Source organism: Triticum urartu, chromosome 5 (assembly GCF_003073215.2).
Source record: "Triticum urartu cultivar G1812 chromosome 5, Tu2.1, whole genome shotgun sequence".
Classification (NCBI taxonomy): Eukaryota; Viridiplantae; Streptophyta; class Magnoliopsida; order Poales; family Poaceae; genus Triticum; species Triticum urartu.
In genome coordinates, this window is record NC_053026.1 from 660,035,043 (window position 1) to 660,051,700 (window position 16,658).

A 16,658-nucleotide genomic window follows, 5' to 3' on the forward strand; every position below is an offset into this window, starting at 1 on the left:
ACAGAATCCAGAAGCGACAAGCAGGATTGTTGAGTGGGCACTGGAACTGTCAAGCTTTGGCCTCAAGTTTGAGAGTACTTCAACTATCCAAAGCAGAGCATTGGCAGAATTCATAGCAGAGTGGACGCCAACACTAGATGAAGAAATTCCAGAAACAAGCATCCCCGTCAAGGAAGCAAGCAAAGAGTGGCTGATGTACTTTGATGGTGCCTTTTCGCTGCAAGGCGCCGGCGCTGGCATGCTGCTTGTCGCACCCACCGGAGAGCACCTCAAGTACATAGTCCAGATGCACTTTCCCAAGGAGCAAGCGACAAACAATACTGCAGAGTATGAAGGCTTGCTTGCCGGTCTCAGGATCGCAGCAGACCTTGGGATCAAGAAGCTCATTGTCAGGGGTGACTCGCAGCTTGTCGTCCGCCAAGTGAACAAGAGTTATCAGAGTCCGTTGATGGAGGCCTACGTCGACGAAGTGAGAAAGCTAGAAGAGCACTTTGACGGCCTACAGATGGTGCATGTTCCAAGAGCCCAGAACGACATTGCCGATGGCCTGTCAAAGTGCGCCGCACTTAAGTTACCTGTGGAACCAGGGATCTTTGTGCTCAAGCTGACTCAACCGTCCGTAACACCATCAATTGGACAGAGCAAGAAGAGGAAGTTGATTTCTGGTGACTATTTTCCGGTAGAGCTTCCCGAAGCCGCCGCCAAGAAAGTCCCCAAGATCAACACCGAGAGTGTTGAGGAGTAGTCTGCTCCGGCAAGCCCTAGGGTTTGTTCCGTTGAAGCAGACGCTCCCGACAAGTTTCGCTCCGGCAAGCTTGCCGGGGAACGTCAAGCTCCGGCAGAGCCGCAGGTTCTCGCCGTAGAAGCGGATGTTCCCACAGCAGCAGATGTGCCTTTAGTCCTTGTTGTCGAGCCACAAGCTCCAGCATGGGCGCAGCAGATTGTTCGTTTCCTTCAGACAGGAGAACTTCCCGAAGAGCAAGAAGAAGCAGAAAGAGTAGCCCGGCAGTCAAGTATGTACCAGTTTGTCGACAGCACACTGTACAGAAAAAGACTCAATGGCGTGAAATTGAAGTGTATTCACCGGGAAGATGGACAGAAGCTGTTGGCAGAGATACATGGAGGCATATGTGGCCACCACATTGGCACAAGAGCACTTGCCGGCAAGGCATTCCGGCAAGGTTTCTTTTGGCCAACAGCCCTCCAGGATGCAACTGCACAAGTAACCAAGTGTGAAGCGTGCCAGTTCCATTCCAAGGAGATACACCAGCCAGCTCAAGCGCTCCAGACGATACCTTTATCCTGGCCATTTTCGGTCTGGGGGCTCAACATCCTCGGCCCCTTCCCCCGAGGAGTCGGGGGCTTTGAGTACTTGTACGTTGCAATCGACAAGTTCACAAAGTGGCCGGAAGTGGAACCAGTGAGGAAGGTGACAGCACAGTCAGCAGTCAAGTTCTTCAGGTCGATTGTTTGCCTCTTCGGGATCTCTAACAGGTTGATCACCGACAACGGTACGCAATTCACGAGCCGCACCTTCATGCAGTACGTCCAAGATCTTGGCGCCAAGGTCTGCTTCGCTTCTGTTGCTCACCCGAGAAGCAACGGTCAAGCGGAGAGGGCAAATGCTGAAGTGCTGCGTGGGCTCAAAACCAGAACTTTCGACAGGCTGCACAAGTGCGGAAGAAACTGGATCGAGGAGCTGCTGGTGGTTCTTTGGTCGATCAGGACGACGCCAAATCGAGCCACTGGCCAGACACCTTTCGCTCTAGTCTATGGAGCAGAGGCAATTCTCCCCACGGAAATCGTATACGGGTCGCCTCGAGTGCTCGCTTATGATGAGCTTGAGCAAGAGCAGCTACGACAAGATGACGCGCTGCTCCTTGAGGAAGACCGTCTTCAGGCTGCTGTACGAGCTGCTCGCTAAGAAGGAGCTTAGCTATAGCTTTGCGTGCTACATAGCCGTCAATTAATTGCGTCAGCATTAGGAATCCATTTGCAAAATAGATACACCCGACTGCTAATTGAACAGAGCCGGCTATGAAGTTCTAATATACTTCACTCGCTGAGAGCCAAAACATGATCATAATCTCTGAAGGTACAGCGTCGATGGTGGTTGACACTCCACCCTAGCCGTATGTGAAACTAGATGTATGACTCTCGTACTTTTTGGGTGGTTGATCACTCACGAACACGACAGAACGTAACATGGGAGGAATTCTATCCTATTGTGACAGAAAGGCCATTGTAAGGGAACCCTAGCAAGTATGTGAGATGAGGCCTTAGCACACAGAAGTAGACCCAAAACGTAGGCTCAGTCATTCAGGCCGGGGCGCTTGATACCCCCTGAGAGGGAGTGGGAAGCATCAGCCCGATAAGATGCGAATACTCCGTGACTGACGACAAATCGTCCTTAGACTACATGACTATGGTGTTTTAATCATATTACGAATTCGACGCAATCAGATATGAATATTGGCTGTGCTGTTAAAGATTTACATAACTCTCGTGAAGCGCGGTTGTAGTTCCTGGAGTTATTGACGTCTCTAGCTGGCACAGGGCAAAAACGGCAGACTGACAGTTATACTAGTACCCACTAGATACGTGCATTTGCACCGCTGATAATTATTGACTATTTTAATTTATTTCCCATCATATTTCATATGTAGCATAAAAGAGCTGCCAGTGTTGCGGCATAGAACACGCTCGAAGCGACCAGAGAATTGAAGTGCTGGCTACCCTTGGCGGCTTAATTAACCATGCGGGTGCGAAGCTTCGTACATTTGAGGTCTTTTTGTCGAATCTATTCATAGGTATAACAGGATCTAATTGTTCACTATAGAAATCGACCGCATACTTATGCCACTATAGCCTCGGTGAGAGATCGAGTTCGAAAAGTATGCCGTTTCATGCTTCCTCATAGACGTCTAGACATGAGTTGTCTACCGTTCCTGTGAGTATAGAGCGGCTGCAGCAATATACTGCGATCCATGAGAGAACATTGGAGCTTGACTGGAGACGAGCTAGTATATAGGAGAACCAAGGGTCGCGTCGCAGCCACTAGAGGCGACTTCGATCAGGGTGAGGAGCATGATGTGGTGGGCTATTGGCATGTGCGCCCATAAATTTCATCGAGTGATAAGACAAGAGTTTTGCCCGGGGCATGAGCGAAGATGCGAGATTATAAGTTCGTCTCAGTCCCTCCTTTTCCGTATTAGCATCCTCTTATGGACTGGGCGGGGAAAAATGCACACCTTCTGTGTGCTACCGAGATGTTTTGACAATATATTCCGAAAAAACCTGGGCCGGCTGATAACCATCAAGCTCTAGTGGCCTCATGCGAGGCGGATTCCGAGGTCTTGATTGAGATTGGGTCGTAGGGTTCCGTGTGTCTTATGCGGAAGAGTAAGTGGAACTGGGAGTGGTTGGTCCACGCGCCGCACTGGGTTCGTATCAGCACGGTATCTGTCTGGGTCATCAACTACACGGGTTGAATGGAAGTCGAAGCACGACTCGATATACGGTGGGAACGCTGTGGCAACAATGTGCCAGGAGATGGTTCAGTGCTCTGAGGGGAAGATAGGCAAAATGTACATGTTCCCACGGCGTAGAAAGAGACTTGCCGGTACGAATGACCCCGCATAGGATTTGCCCTCTTGGCCGTGGGTTCAACCCGACCGATGAAAATACCGGGAGATGGGAACTAGGTACTAGATACCGGACGATCGACATCTGGGCAAGGCTCAACATACCAGTCCGCATTATAACAATAGTGAAAAACAAAACCATGTCATAGTTGTCAGGTATAGCGCAGTTCCATAGAGGGTATTGAACAACAGAGGAAAAGATCGTACGTAGCAAATTGTGAGAGCAGCACAAGATTCTTGAGTCATCCAGTAGTATATCCGCCATAGTGCGTTAAGTGCCCGGCAGAGACGTGTCGTCCTGTACTCAAGTTAAAATAAGTATTCACTCACGGATGACCCGCTAATGCTCAGGCGTTTTCGCCTGTCCCCTCACTCGTCTTAACACGATGAGGTAGTGCTCCGAATCAGGTGAATATCGAAAAGGGGAAAGGGCTCCGCCAAGATGAGTTTATGTGTTTTGATGGCTGAGATCACCAAGGAAGGGTGCACCGAGTATGAGACAGTCATAGAGACACACAGTACTCGCCGGAGCGAGCGGACCAGTTTGTATGAGGATTGTCGCCCTCCGAGGCAGACATGGTCGAGGACGTGAGAGATAGGGACCGTATAAGAGGGGTGGGACAAACGGGCTGACGTACACCAATTCGCAAACTTGTTGTCAAAGAGGGGTGCTAACCGAGTGATTCGCCCTTGTATCGGCGACATCTGCAGGGCCTTTCGTTGTCGGACAGCTATCGAGAGCTTACCTGCTGTTCCGCAACTTTTCGCCGCGGCGATAATATGGGGCCTTATTGCGCGTCCACGTCCCAGGGAACAAGGACGAGAGCACAAAAGGGGAAAAAGGAACGCGCCCAGCGCGCTCCCGCGGGGGAAGTTCCTATCAGGAGACAGAACATTGGGAGCACAGGCGGTGCAGCCCCGCCTTTGCCGGCATCTGCTACTGGGCCGCCTCTCTCTGTCTCGCGCTGTCTCTCATACTCCGCGGACGAGACAGGCGAGAGTGGAGCCACCTGTAGGACTTGCGGAGTCCTATAGACGGCGGAGACCTCCCGCCACAACTTCTTAGCTCGCCCGGCGCCCCCTCGCCTCTACGGGCAGCTCGCCTTCCTCTCCGTATATACGGGGGGCAGGGGGCGACACCTCATATAGCACCCTAAGTCTCGACCTCTCTTACTCTCTAGTCCGCTTCCTCGTGTGCGGCTTGCCCCTCTCTCTCACCGAGTCATTCCACGCGCCTCGGTAATGAGGTAGGTGAACGGCGCTTCCGCAGATATCGCTTGAAGCGAGCTGTCCAGCCCTGCGTCAAGTAGCATCATCACACGACTTATCGCATGCCCGTCGTTGGTCTTGACCGGAGAGACTCTCGCCAAGCAAAGATCTGCCTGGAGAACCGGTAGGATTCTAGTGGGACGATCGCGATAGAAATTCGCCCGCCACGAGCTGACATTTAACATGGTGACGTTGAACACCTCTCCGAATGCTAGGCGATCATTGTAATACGGAAGTTGCAGGGCTCTGATCGGCGTCTTTCGAGCCATTCGCTCGGGAAAACGTACGGAGATATTAATATCATCCACAGCGTTGTGCTAACGCTTCCTCCGCTGTCACGTGTCAACCAGGTACGGGGACAACCTCTCCCCCTCGGTGCATGCATATCACAGGATGTGCGGTAGATGCATAGAGAAATCTGATCGCGCGCGCATGCAAATTTCAGCACGGTGCCTTCGCGATAATCCCACCCCCACAGCCCCTCATCGCTGCAGTTCCTCCAGCGTCACGGGCCAGGGTCAGATCCACTCGTTGGTTCTGCGATCAATACAAAGGGCTTCCACACCGGAGCTATGGTTGACACGCAGCATAGTGATGGCGGCCGATCGTAGCTCGCGCTTAGACGCGAGACTGAATACACCAGAAGAGACGCAACAGGGTTTGTCCCCTATATGGACCTGCCCACCATAGCCGTGAGAAAGGGCGTCTAGGTCGCATCACGGCGGAGCGCGCAAGCCCTTGGCGCGCGACTTTCATCTCCACAGTCCCAAGTTCGAGGATAAAGTAACACCCAGGTTCTGATAAGCTCCTTTTATTGGCTATATATCTTGTTGAACCTTTCTAAAGTCACAGCAGATCCTCTGACCACAGCAGGAAGAAGTTGCGTGTATACCTTAAATTACAAATCACCCACGCTACAATTACTCTCGGCGGACTATCGATTCACTCCTTGCCTTCGGATGGTATCCGCTGCTCACTCACATACGTAACATGGCGCTGTCAAAATTATAATCTCTGATAGGGGGTCACCAACGACCCCTTATGTTGGTAGATCATGCAGGTTTTCTGTAATGAATTAAGGGCCTCAATCCTATCCTGGTTGAATAACTAATCACTCTCGTCCCTCTCTGTTAGTGGCTTGGCGGTTCTCAGGTCCACCTGCCATTGCGTTTAGTGTAGAAAAATGATATGGTCGTTGTACGAGAGGAGTATATCTCCTCCATTCGTAGGTTTATTCTTAGGAACTATATTAGCTATGCACCAGTCTATTGTTTTACCATTGGCGGCTGTATGCGCAACTTAAGAAGTGACGGAAGGCGCCACATATGTTGTACATGGCGTGAGAAACTGATAAGCAGGTCCTATAGAGCATAACGAGAGAAGAACGAGGAGGTGGCGTCTCTTCTGCACTCGCTAAAAAGTGTTCTCGTTTCTTCTTATCTCTTGCCCCTGAAACAGTGTTTTTATAGTGATCTCAGGTAATATTTGTGTGCATCCCTCAAAAGTTATGTGTCAATTAAGCCCAATAATCAGTTGTTAAAAAGCTTTTCATTTTTCAGAAGTCTACCTTAGTTTTTATGACAGTCGTAGAGGCAGCATGGCGTCTCTCTCACGACCAAATGTGTTTTTCTCTGCGATGGCGAATGAAGTCGTAACAGTGCGAGTCTAAGGTTTCTGTTGAAGAACTGTAGGATATGAGGAGAGGTGCCCGGTATTGAACGCGTTTCCGGTGTGTCTGTTCTGTGCCCGTATCTAGATAAAAGACGCAAAGTGGAGCCCTCTCCGAGCACCTGGCCGCCCGCCGGTCAGTCGCGAATCACGGCACGGGAAGAAGCAGGGAAGCCAAGGCCGACCGCCTAACCTTTGCTCGCAATGCCCAGTATTTGCGGCTTCCTCCCAAACTACGATCCACAACCTACCATTCCGGCGGCTACAGCCTCCACAGGCGGCTGATGGCACGACGCGTTGAGAGTCGATAGGGGCAACAAGAATGTAGTACAAACGAAGGCGATGGGGAGAGGCGGCACCCAACTGTTCAGTATGATACTCGAAGTAAGCAGCTCCTCTTACGGTCGATTGGGGCAGTTCCTGGAGTACTCGAGTACTACCCTTCCGCGTTTTGTTCAGTCGTGATTCTCGGGAACGATGGGTCTGCGGCGCGGGGATTATCAAAAATAGCACTAAGCCTAATTATTTGAATCTAAAGAAGGCGGCATCAGATTGCGCCAGTAAACTAACACGGGAAGCCATCTTCACCTGCTCCTTTTACATACCCTTCTGGATAGCAGCGCCGTGCGACCGATCGCCCTTATGACTACTAGTCATCTGGCCCTGCGTTCTCGTCCACTCTCGCTCTCTTCTGTCGAGCCGAGGCGGCGCCTAACGGGCGACAGGTACAGCAACGACAAGCCGTCGCCCCGGTCAGCCAGCCACGGCTCCGTCCTCCCGTGCGTCCTCTTTTGCATGCGATTGCCGTTTTTCGGACGTCCGTCGGCGCGGGGGAAACGACGCATAACCTACGTCGTCCCCGTTTCACTATAGACACCGTAGCAACGCTGCCCAGGCCCCCGCGGCGCGCAGGCGAGAGCAAGATTGGATAGGCGTGACACTCTGCGGGCCCGGCAAGTGTCAGCGCGTTGGGCACAGGTGGCGCTGTCTTGCTATTTTGGGCAACCTCGCCCCCACCTAGCGCAGATTCCACCATCGCGTTCGGGCAGCTTTGCATCCACTCAAGGTATGAATCACCCGATCTCACTCTCCCCCGTTTGATTGGTCCCGTTGGAAGAACTCTTGGCAGGAACTGCAAATCTGGCGCCCGCTAGATGGATCTGATACGGCTGCCGCCGGGGCTTGCGCCCCTTTCCTGTTGGTGTTATCTAAAGTGGGGTACCTTGGTAACCCGAACTTGTTGCACGGAGCAGTCGAAGCATCCACTCCGCGTTGTAGCGAGGCCTTGCGGGCGACGCCGCCAAGATGGGGTACGCTACGTAATTCGTGTAATATGAAAGTAGCTCTTGATATAGATCCCATTGCAATGGAACAACACAAGTGCAACATAACAAGTCAACAGGCTGCCGGGCAGATATCGCATAGATAGGACATACTTATTGCTCTCTGTAGCGCGCTGAACGCTTTTATTGTACGAGTCGTACATGAGGGTCTTCAGTCATCATCGGCAAAGAAGGTCAATGCCTCTCGCACGCAGTGATGAGGCCATGCAAAGCTAAAAAGTTGAAATAGTGAAGTTTTCCGTCATCAATCCCCATTCGCTCAACTTGACGAGCTCTTAGCCGGGGCGACCAAGCGCCATGTTGGATTGAGCGTATGTACGACCTAACGGCTCCCGACTACATGGGCGACGTTTATGCGACGTTTATGATCGAATACTGTACAAGGAGCAAAGTTTAAAATTCCACGCAAGATTTCGTACTGGATTTTGCATGCATTTATGTTTGTCCTTTCAGATTTTTATTCGTCTGAATTGTGATGCAGGAAGACATGGCGGATGTAAGTCATGAGTCAATGATGGAGTACTATCATATTGCCAACAAGATGTTTAATAGTGAGGATGAAGGTTATACATTCTATAACAAATATGGTCTTGAGAAAGGTTTTAGTGTCCGGAGAAGCTATGTCGAGTGGGATGGATCCAACTGCCATATAATTTTAAGGAAATTTGTGTGTAGTCGTGAAGGGGTTCGTGAAGAGAAGCACATGAAGAGGAAGATGGAAGATAGAAAGAGGAGGCCACGGAGTATAACTCGTGTAGGGTGTAAAGCTAAATTGGTGATTGCAAGACAGGAGGAAATAGGTCAGTGGTCTGTAAGGAGAAATGGTGATTGGTGCGGATCGCAAGAACACAACCAGTGCGCGTCTAGTGTCCCCAGAGAGATTTACACATCCATCGATGAACACAACCATCCTCTAGCCTCGGCCTAAAGGTGGCCTGTCGCTCGTCTTTATATGGCCACGTTCACACAATTTGCAAGATCGCAGATGAGTTAGAAAGAGCGTGACGACTCGTCGAGAGCAGACTGGAGAGGATCTCGGAGATCAGAAAATAACTAAGATAGACTTCTATGTCCGCACTATTAGGCATGCATACGTGGAATGATGAGGTGGGATGGCATTATGCAGGGACATATTACATGCCGCCGATCCATAGGCATTAGGGATAACAAATTTCTTATTGGGGAATGTCATACCCAAAAACTACGGTGATCGAATATCTGCATGAGAGCGGAGCTGTCGCGAGCGCATAAGAGCAGTAAAGATACAGAACTATTTTTCTTCGAAGACAACTTGTATGTCATGTGCGACTACCTGAGCCATCTAACTAGGGACTGTTCTGTGTGATAAGTCATCCGAATGACCAACCTATGCTTTTAAGCACGACTTCGTTTATCTCCTTTTGATAGCACACGTTAGCAGAACCAATAAGTACACTAATTGCTCGGGTCACATCTTGTGCCATTCCCTGAGGCATGAGTTTGAATCACAGCAGCCACCGTTATTATAAATTGGAGTGCCCGGTGTGGAAGCTAGATCGATTGCGGTTACGAGAAACAATGCCATGCGCTTACAGAGCTGGATGTTAGCGGACCTTGTTTCTATTATGCTATGGACAGAAGCACCTATATCTGTGATCAACGGATGGGGACCTTGCAATGCAGAGAGCAATAGGGTGGTGTGGCCTGACTCAAACCATAGGCTCTGTATATGGCACATTCAGCAGAACATTGTACGCCATCTGCATGATGACGCGTAAAGGAGGAATTCAGATCTTTCATATATGATACATCTTCCATTGAAGAGCATGAGAGAAAATGGTACACACTTCTTACAACAAATAAAGTAACAAGTGAGGACTCCTGGCTACATCAGATGTATAAGATGAGAAAACTGTGGTGTGCTCCATATCTTGAGGGCCGTTGTTTCCTAGGATTGAGCAGCAATCAGCGGAGTGAGAGTTTAAACTCGGTGCTACATATCCATCTTGAGGCTAAGATGACGTTGTTTCAAATGTAGAGCACTATGAGCGTTGCCTTGCGTCGCGACGCTTGAACGAGGCTCTTCAAGACGTCGAGGCCTTGCAGTCTTCCGTTCATAGAGGAAAATGCTAGTCTTGAGAAACACGCCGCGAAAGTTTTCACTCCTGCTGTGTTTAAGTTGGTCTTATGGAGCATAGATGCTGTCAAAAAATGTGAGATCAGAGAGGTACTTGATCCAGTAGAGGTTACCACATACGTTTGTCTAAGAAGGGAAAGATTGGATAAAAAGAAGACATAAAGTGCGCACTCGGCAGGAGGTTAACAAGAGGTTAGGTCTGCTTTACGCATCGACGTAATCAGTCCTCTGTCTTGCGGCTCCCGACACCTGGGCTAAATCGCCGTGCGTTGCTTTGCTTGGCTTTCCGAGCCATATGGTCATGGGTGGGCGCGAAAGCACCCACAATGTCCACATACTTTTTACATATTGTACATTTTATCAAGAATACAGCACAACACTCGCCGCCCGAACCAACACAGGGACCTGCGTCTCGGTCCCATAGGTGCTTGTTCGTCTCTAGTAAGGTGGATCACAGATGACATGAGAAAATGCTCCCATTCGCGACCAGATCTTTAGAAATCGAGATGAGCATTTAATCGAGACATTACTGTGTCAGGAATTATGCGCAGCTTACAAATTATATGTATTTCGACGAAAAACAAAGAAAATATAAATATTTCTCTTACTGAGCTGTTGGTTGCTCGAATGTTTTAATATAATTATGTACCCTTTAGTTCTGAAAAATTTTTGTATTATTGTTTCTCTATTAATTTTTTCTTTGGAATCATTCTGCGTCAGATATCTTTAGATGTGTTGATACTTTTTTTCGTAATTGGAATGTCAGGTAAACATCACTAGTTTCTAATTTGTATTGAGTCAACACAAAGGAACACCATTGGGTAAAACAAACATGATTGAAGAACTTGGAGATAATAAGGAAATTAGCTTTATGCATAGTTGGATAATAGCCTACGTGAGATATTCTTTATCCGCAAAGTGCAACACTCAAAACATGGGTTTCTTCATGGTAGCGTGTATGCTTGTTTATGTTCATTGATAAAACATTTGGGTGAATACGAATTAGCACATGGGCGGGAAGATATAATATTGCATCCTCGAAAATCAAATAAAGCTGATAAAGGCCCCCTATGAAACAGTCATGACAATAAAGTAATCTCATGAGTCCCACATCTCCCAGCATGGGGCACGCTCACTACCCCACAATGGGGAATGCAGATAGAGCAAAAAGCGGAGTGGAGAACTTATAGATGTATCCCAAATCTACTATCCTCATATCCCCACGTAGAGTGCAAGGAAGACCAACCTTGTCATATCTCAAAAACATGAAGGTATGTCTAAGCCAGCGTGAAGGACTGGGACTGCGAGGGGGAGGTTGAGAGACGCGTTATGGAAGTAACAAATTGAAGCCTTAATATAAGTACTCTCCGGGCACCGGGACGAAAGTGTGTCTCTTTCTCAGCTCCAGAAGGGTTCTTCCTTTCTTTTCTTCTATATGCAATTTTATACAATAAACTTGGCTGGGCTAACTCCAAATTACGAAGCGTACCTGCAATCAAACATCGGCCTATACTTAGGGGGCATTGAAAATATATTTTTCCAAATTTCTCTTTGATAGAACAGCTGTTCTGGCCTAGCCACTTGGTCGTCTATGGGCCGGTGTCCTAAAAGCAAACATAGCTTCGGTGTTTCTGGAGGGTGGAAGAGAACAGTTAAAATCTCGCTATACTGTCATGTAGCACAACATCTGGCTAGTCTAGTCAACACTTGGCGTTCCCTAAACTGTTCTGGGTTATGCCCATAGTGCGTAGTATTCAGGCCCTTGTTGTGGACCATGAAAAATCTCCTGCTCTGGTAGTGGGCATGTCCCAAATTTCTATTCTTTTTTTGAGTGCATTTTTGAAAAGTGAGTTCTCTAGAATCTTTCACTTGCATATCACTAGCAAATTTTTACAATCCTCCACCAGGTCCTCGTTATTGCATCAAACATAAGGACTACAAGAGTTTATCCAAAGGTTTTTATTATTTCATTTATTTTTTTGAGAATTGTTTTATAGCTCACATCATATGTTTTTTGTTTTGAAATGTACTGCTAAGGTAAGGGTGGTTTTTTTTTTTCATCTGTCCACATGTTTTCATCTCAGTAACCAAAATACAATCTCCGCTACCTAATTTCTCTAAATTGATCATAGTCACACTAGGTCTAATGTTTTATTCTTGCATAACGCCGCGCAAATTTGTGAATAATAGTAATATATTATCTTCCCAAATTTCTTTGGATAGACATGTTTGGAGAACTTTCCAGACCTCTCATATGTGGCGAACCACCTGTTACACCGGTGTAAAAGATAATTTGGTGTTTGTCAAAGGTGCGTCCGTAGATGCATAAATATTCAACTTTGGATTTTCGATTAATAAAATTGGCTATTGAAGTACTACACCTTAAAAATGCGCTTTCAGAGGGCAGTTATAGGAGTTCGATTTGCGCCTCTTGGAATTCAAAGATGACTTATGTTTTCAGTTCTTAGAACGGCACTCGCACGCTCAAACAATATACCAACCAAATCAATTATGGAGGACAAACATAGAATCTATAAACCTGGACACACTGCTTACCTTCTAATGTATCTAGATGGCTAAGGGAGATTCAATCGTTATATAATTTTTTTGATGTTTGTTGAACAAATATTTTATGACTTGAGGCCCTCTAGACTGGATGAAGTGTGATCAGGTAGGGATTCGAAAAAAGCAAAGATCTACTCCGGGTCTCATACCTCTAGCACAATGCTCCCGCATTGTCGAAGAGTAGATCCAAATTTTTTTCTTGGTACAATATACTTATAGCCTTTAATGTGAGCGTTATGTCTTTCTGAGAGTCAGAATCGTGAGAGTGCTACATTTGTGGTTCACACCAAAATGTAAAAAACCGATCTCTTGGGGTGCCTATATGGATCACGAGGTGGTGGAGATAAAATCACTCTCTAAAAGTCGTTCATTATTTTTACAAAAGGGTTGGGAGCCCTAGTTATTGTTTGCAAAGACTATAGGTATTTCACCAAATGTGTACACGCAAATTTGTAAAAAATATCATTTTCCGATAACATGGTCGGCGTGATTGTTTGACACCTCCAAATACCCCTTTGACGTAATGTATTTGACCGATAGTTATTGACAAGTGAGTCTAGAGGCGCCAGCAAGTTAATACTGACATATTCTGCAAATTCCAACAAAACAAAAAAAAAACCTTGAGAAGATCCCTAACTTTCATTTGGTTTTTGGTCTCGCAAAGGAGATCGTTATTTGATGTTATGCCATTTATTTAATTTGAATGTTTTGTGATTTTTGGAGGTGAATGGTTTTTTTCTAATTTATACTTCCCTCTAGACTGACTGATCAAAACATCGGTCTATACCTCTAGGGGGCATTGTAAAATATATTTTTTCCAAATTTTCTTTCATAGCCATGTTTGGCACATGTGGGTCACCGTGTAAAAGAAAATTTGGGTGTTTTGGAGGTGGTGGAAAAATCACCTTTGTTCAAAAACTGGCTTAAGTTAGACCAAATGGTCCCTCCGGAATGCGGCGATTATTTCGACCACCTCCAAATCACCTCAATTTTGGCACACATGATCTCTTGCACAAACAAATCTAGGATTCCAAGGTTTTTTTTTTGTTTTTTTGAATTTATACTGCCCTCTAGACTCACTTGTCAAAATATCGGTCTATACCTCAAGGGGGCATTGTAAAATATATGTTTTACAAATTTTCTTTCATAGACATGTTTGGCACAATGTAGGTCACCCTGTAAAATAAAATTTGGGTGATTTGGAGGTGGTGGAAAAAATCACATTTGCTCAAAAACTGGCTTAAGTTAATACCAAATGGTCCCTAGGGAATGCGGTGATTTCTTCGACCACCTCCAAATCACCTCAATTTTTGCACACATGATCTCTTGCACAAACAAAGCTAGGTTTCCCAGGTTTTATATATTTTTTGTTTTTTTGAATTTGTACTGCCCTCTAGACTGACTGGTGAAAACATCACTCTATACTGCCCTCTAGGTTTCCAAGTGTACTTTATAACAAAATAGTAGTAATTCATTTGGGATGATGTAACATGTGAGAGATGAAATATAGTACTAATTGATTTGGGTTCAAAAACATGTGACAGATTAAAAATGGTAGCAATTGATTTGGGATGAAAAACATGTGACAGATGAAAAAAAAACACCCTTACTAGCAGTACATTTCAACAAACATATATGCAAAACAAATGTGTATTACATGTAAGTGAGTGAGCATGTGTAAAATTTTGCTGGTGATATGAAGAAGATCAAAACTAATTTCAAAATGCAAAAAAATGCCCACCTACCAGAGGCAGGAGATTTCATGCACCACGGCCTGTATACGACTAGGAACCCAACAGTTTATGGGCCAGGATGCAGGCCCGTGGTGCAGATTACTGTTCGGCTGGTAGGCCCAACGGGGCAGAGAGCATGATGATTAGGCAAAGTACTGCCTGCATAGGAGAGGAGCTTCAGTGGGGAGGCACAGCCGGGTATATAAGCTGGTGCGTCTCCCTCTCGCTCGGCGAGGTGGGACTAAACTCCCACCACCGTTTGCTCTGACCTGGTGCGCCCATGCGATGGGCTAGATTAGATGGGCTTTCATAGGCCGGCCTATCCCGCGTGCTGGACCACGCGTGGGTCTAGATGTCTAGGCTGGCCCATGCTTTTCCTTTTGTTTATTTTTTCCTTTTCCTTTTGTTTACATAAAAATTACCTGACCACTCAAAAAATAACATAAAAATTACATGACGCCTCAAAAAAATAACATACAAAAAATTCAAAAGGTATTTTTATCAAACACAGCTTTTTAAATATTTATATTTTCTTTTCTTATAAATAATTGACATTTTCAAAATTCTAATAAGTAGGATAATTGCCGGGGCTGCTGATCCACGGGCACCTATGGGAACCGGGTCCCTTTTGGTTCGGCGGGGGGCGGAGGTCGCGCAAAGAGCAGATCGAGGCGAAGCACGCGAGCGATTTACCCAGGTTCGGGCCGCACGGATGCGTAAAACCCTACTCCTGCTTTGTGGATTGTATTGCTTTCTAGCTCGGGAGCGAGATCGAGCGTGAGTGTGTGGAATTGCTGAACCCCGAGCGAGAGTATTCGAAGTGTCTAACCCCTCTCTCAGTTGCCCCGGGCCTCCTTTTATATGCTCAAGGGGTTACCGACATAGGGCAACGGAGGGCAAAAGTGGAAGAGTGGTGGTAGGCACAGCTAGGTGCTGTAGTAGGCACAGCTAGCTGCTACAGTGTTATCATACCTAACCCTGACGGCAGGGGACAAGAGCATTAAATGCCCGTCTGTGTCGCCTAAACAGTGCCGAAAGGGGCTTGCTAGAGAAGCCACCGTTAGCCACGGTGGTTGTCTTGCCAGCGCCTGCTTGCCACCTCGCACCTCAGCTGCGCAGCCTTCCGCCACGTGTGCTTGGGAGGGCCCCAAAGCGACGCGTGGGTGGATGTGCTGGAGCGCGGGCACGAAGTGGGGGCTTCCCGCGGCAAGCTCTTTGCCGCGGTCGTCGTCTTGTCGTGTAGGTCCGGGAGCTTGTCGCTCACCGGGCCTTGCCGGGGCGCGTGGGGTGCCGCGGCAAGTTTCCTTGGTACGCCTTGGTTGGCCTTCCTGGCAAGCGCCTCTTGCCGGGGCCTTGGGACGCTTCTGATAGCCTTCCCGGCAAGCTCCTCTTGCCGGGGTCTTGTCTTGAGTACTTTGTTCTTGAATAGTCTTCAAGGGGACCACGGAGGATCTTGGCGGTCGCCCGGCAAGCCTTGCCGCGGGATGCTGCGACTGCCCGTGCACAAGTTCGGGGTACTAAGGGTACCCCTACTTTAGTACACCGACAGGAGCCCCCGGGCCTGGGCCAGACACGGTGCCGAGCGCTATTGGGCCAGGCCCAAAACAGTGCACGGGCACGCGCGGCCTGGGTCACGCCGTATATCTGTCCGTTTCCCCCGCGCACGCCTCGAACGGCATGCATCAAACGCGGAGCCGTGGGTGACGCGGGCGGCGTGCGTGGGGTTAAGCCCCGCGAGCATGCGTCAGGCCATGATGAAGGGGACGGCCCACGCCCTCCTCTCTAAACGGAGGTAGGCGTGGGGGCGTGGTGTATTTACTGGACGGGGCCGGTGCGCGGTTTCTGAGGCGCCCACTTCCCGAGATCACGGGGTAGGGCGAGGCCGCCTCATCCATCGCCTCGGTTCTGCACCTTCGCCACGCGGCTCCCATGCGCTTGGGGTCGCGGATGGTGGAGGTGGGAATCTGGGCCATTGCGAGCAAAGGTAGCGGGTCGGCCTGCCTCCCTGCTCTTCCCGTGCCTTGATTCGCTGAGCGGGGCGGCCGGGCTCCCACTTTGCTCCTTTATAAGGAGCGGGAAGGGAGCACCGAAGCCCGCACCTTCTCATCTCCTCCTTTCTTCAGCTTCGGCTCCCTTTTCTCTCATTCGCCATGGAGAAAGGGAACCCTGGGCCTTCATCGGTGGCGGCGAGGGTTGCCGCCAGACAGCGCACCCTTCCCTCTTCCCCTTATGGCTGGCTCTCTTCCGCGCTCGTGGTGGCAGAGCCAGCCATAAGGGGAAGAGGGAGGGGGCGAGGTCGTGGACGAGGTCGAGGACGAGG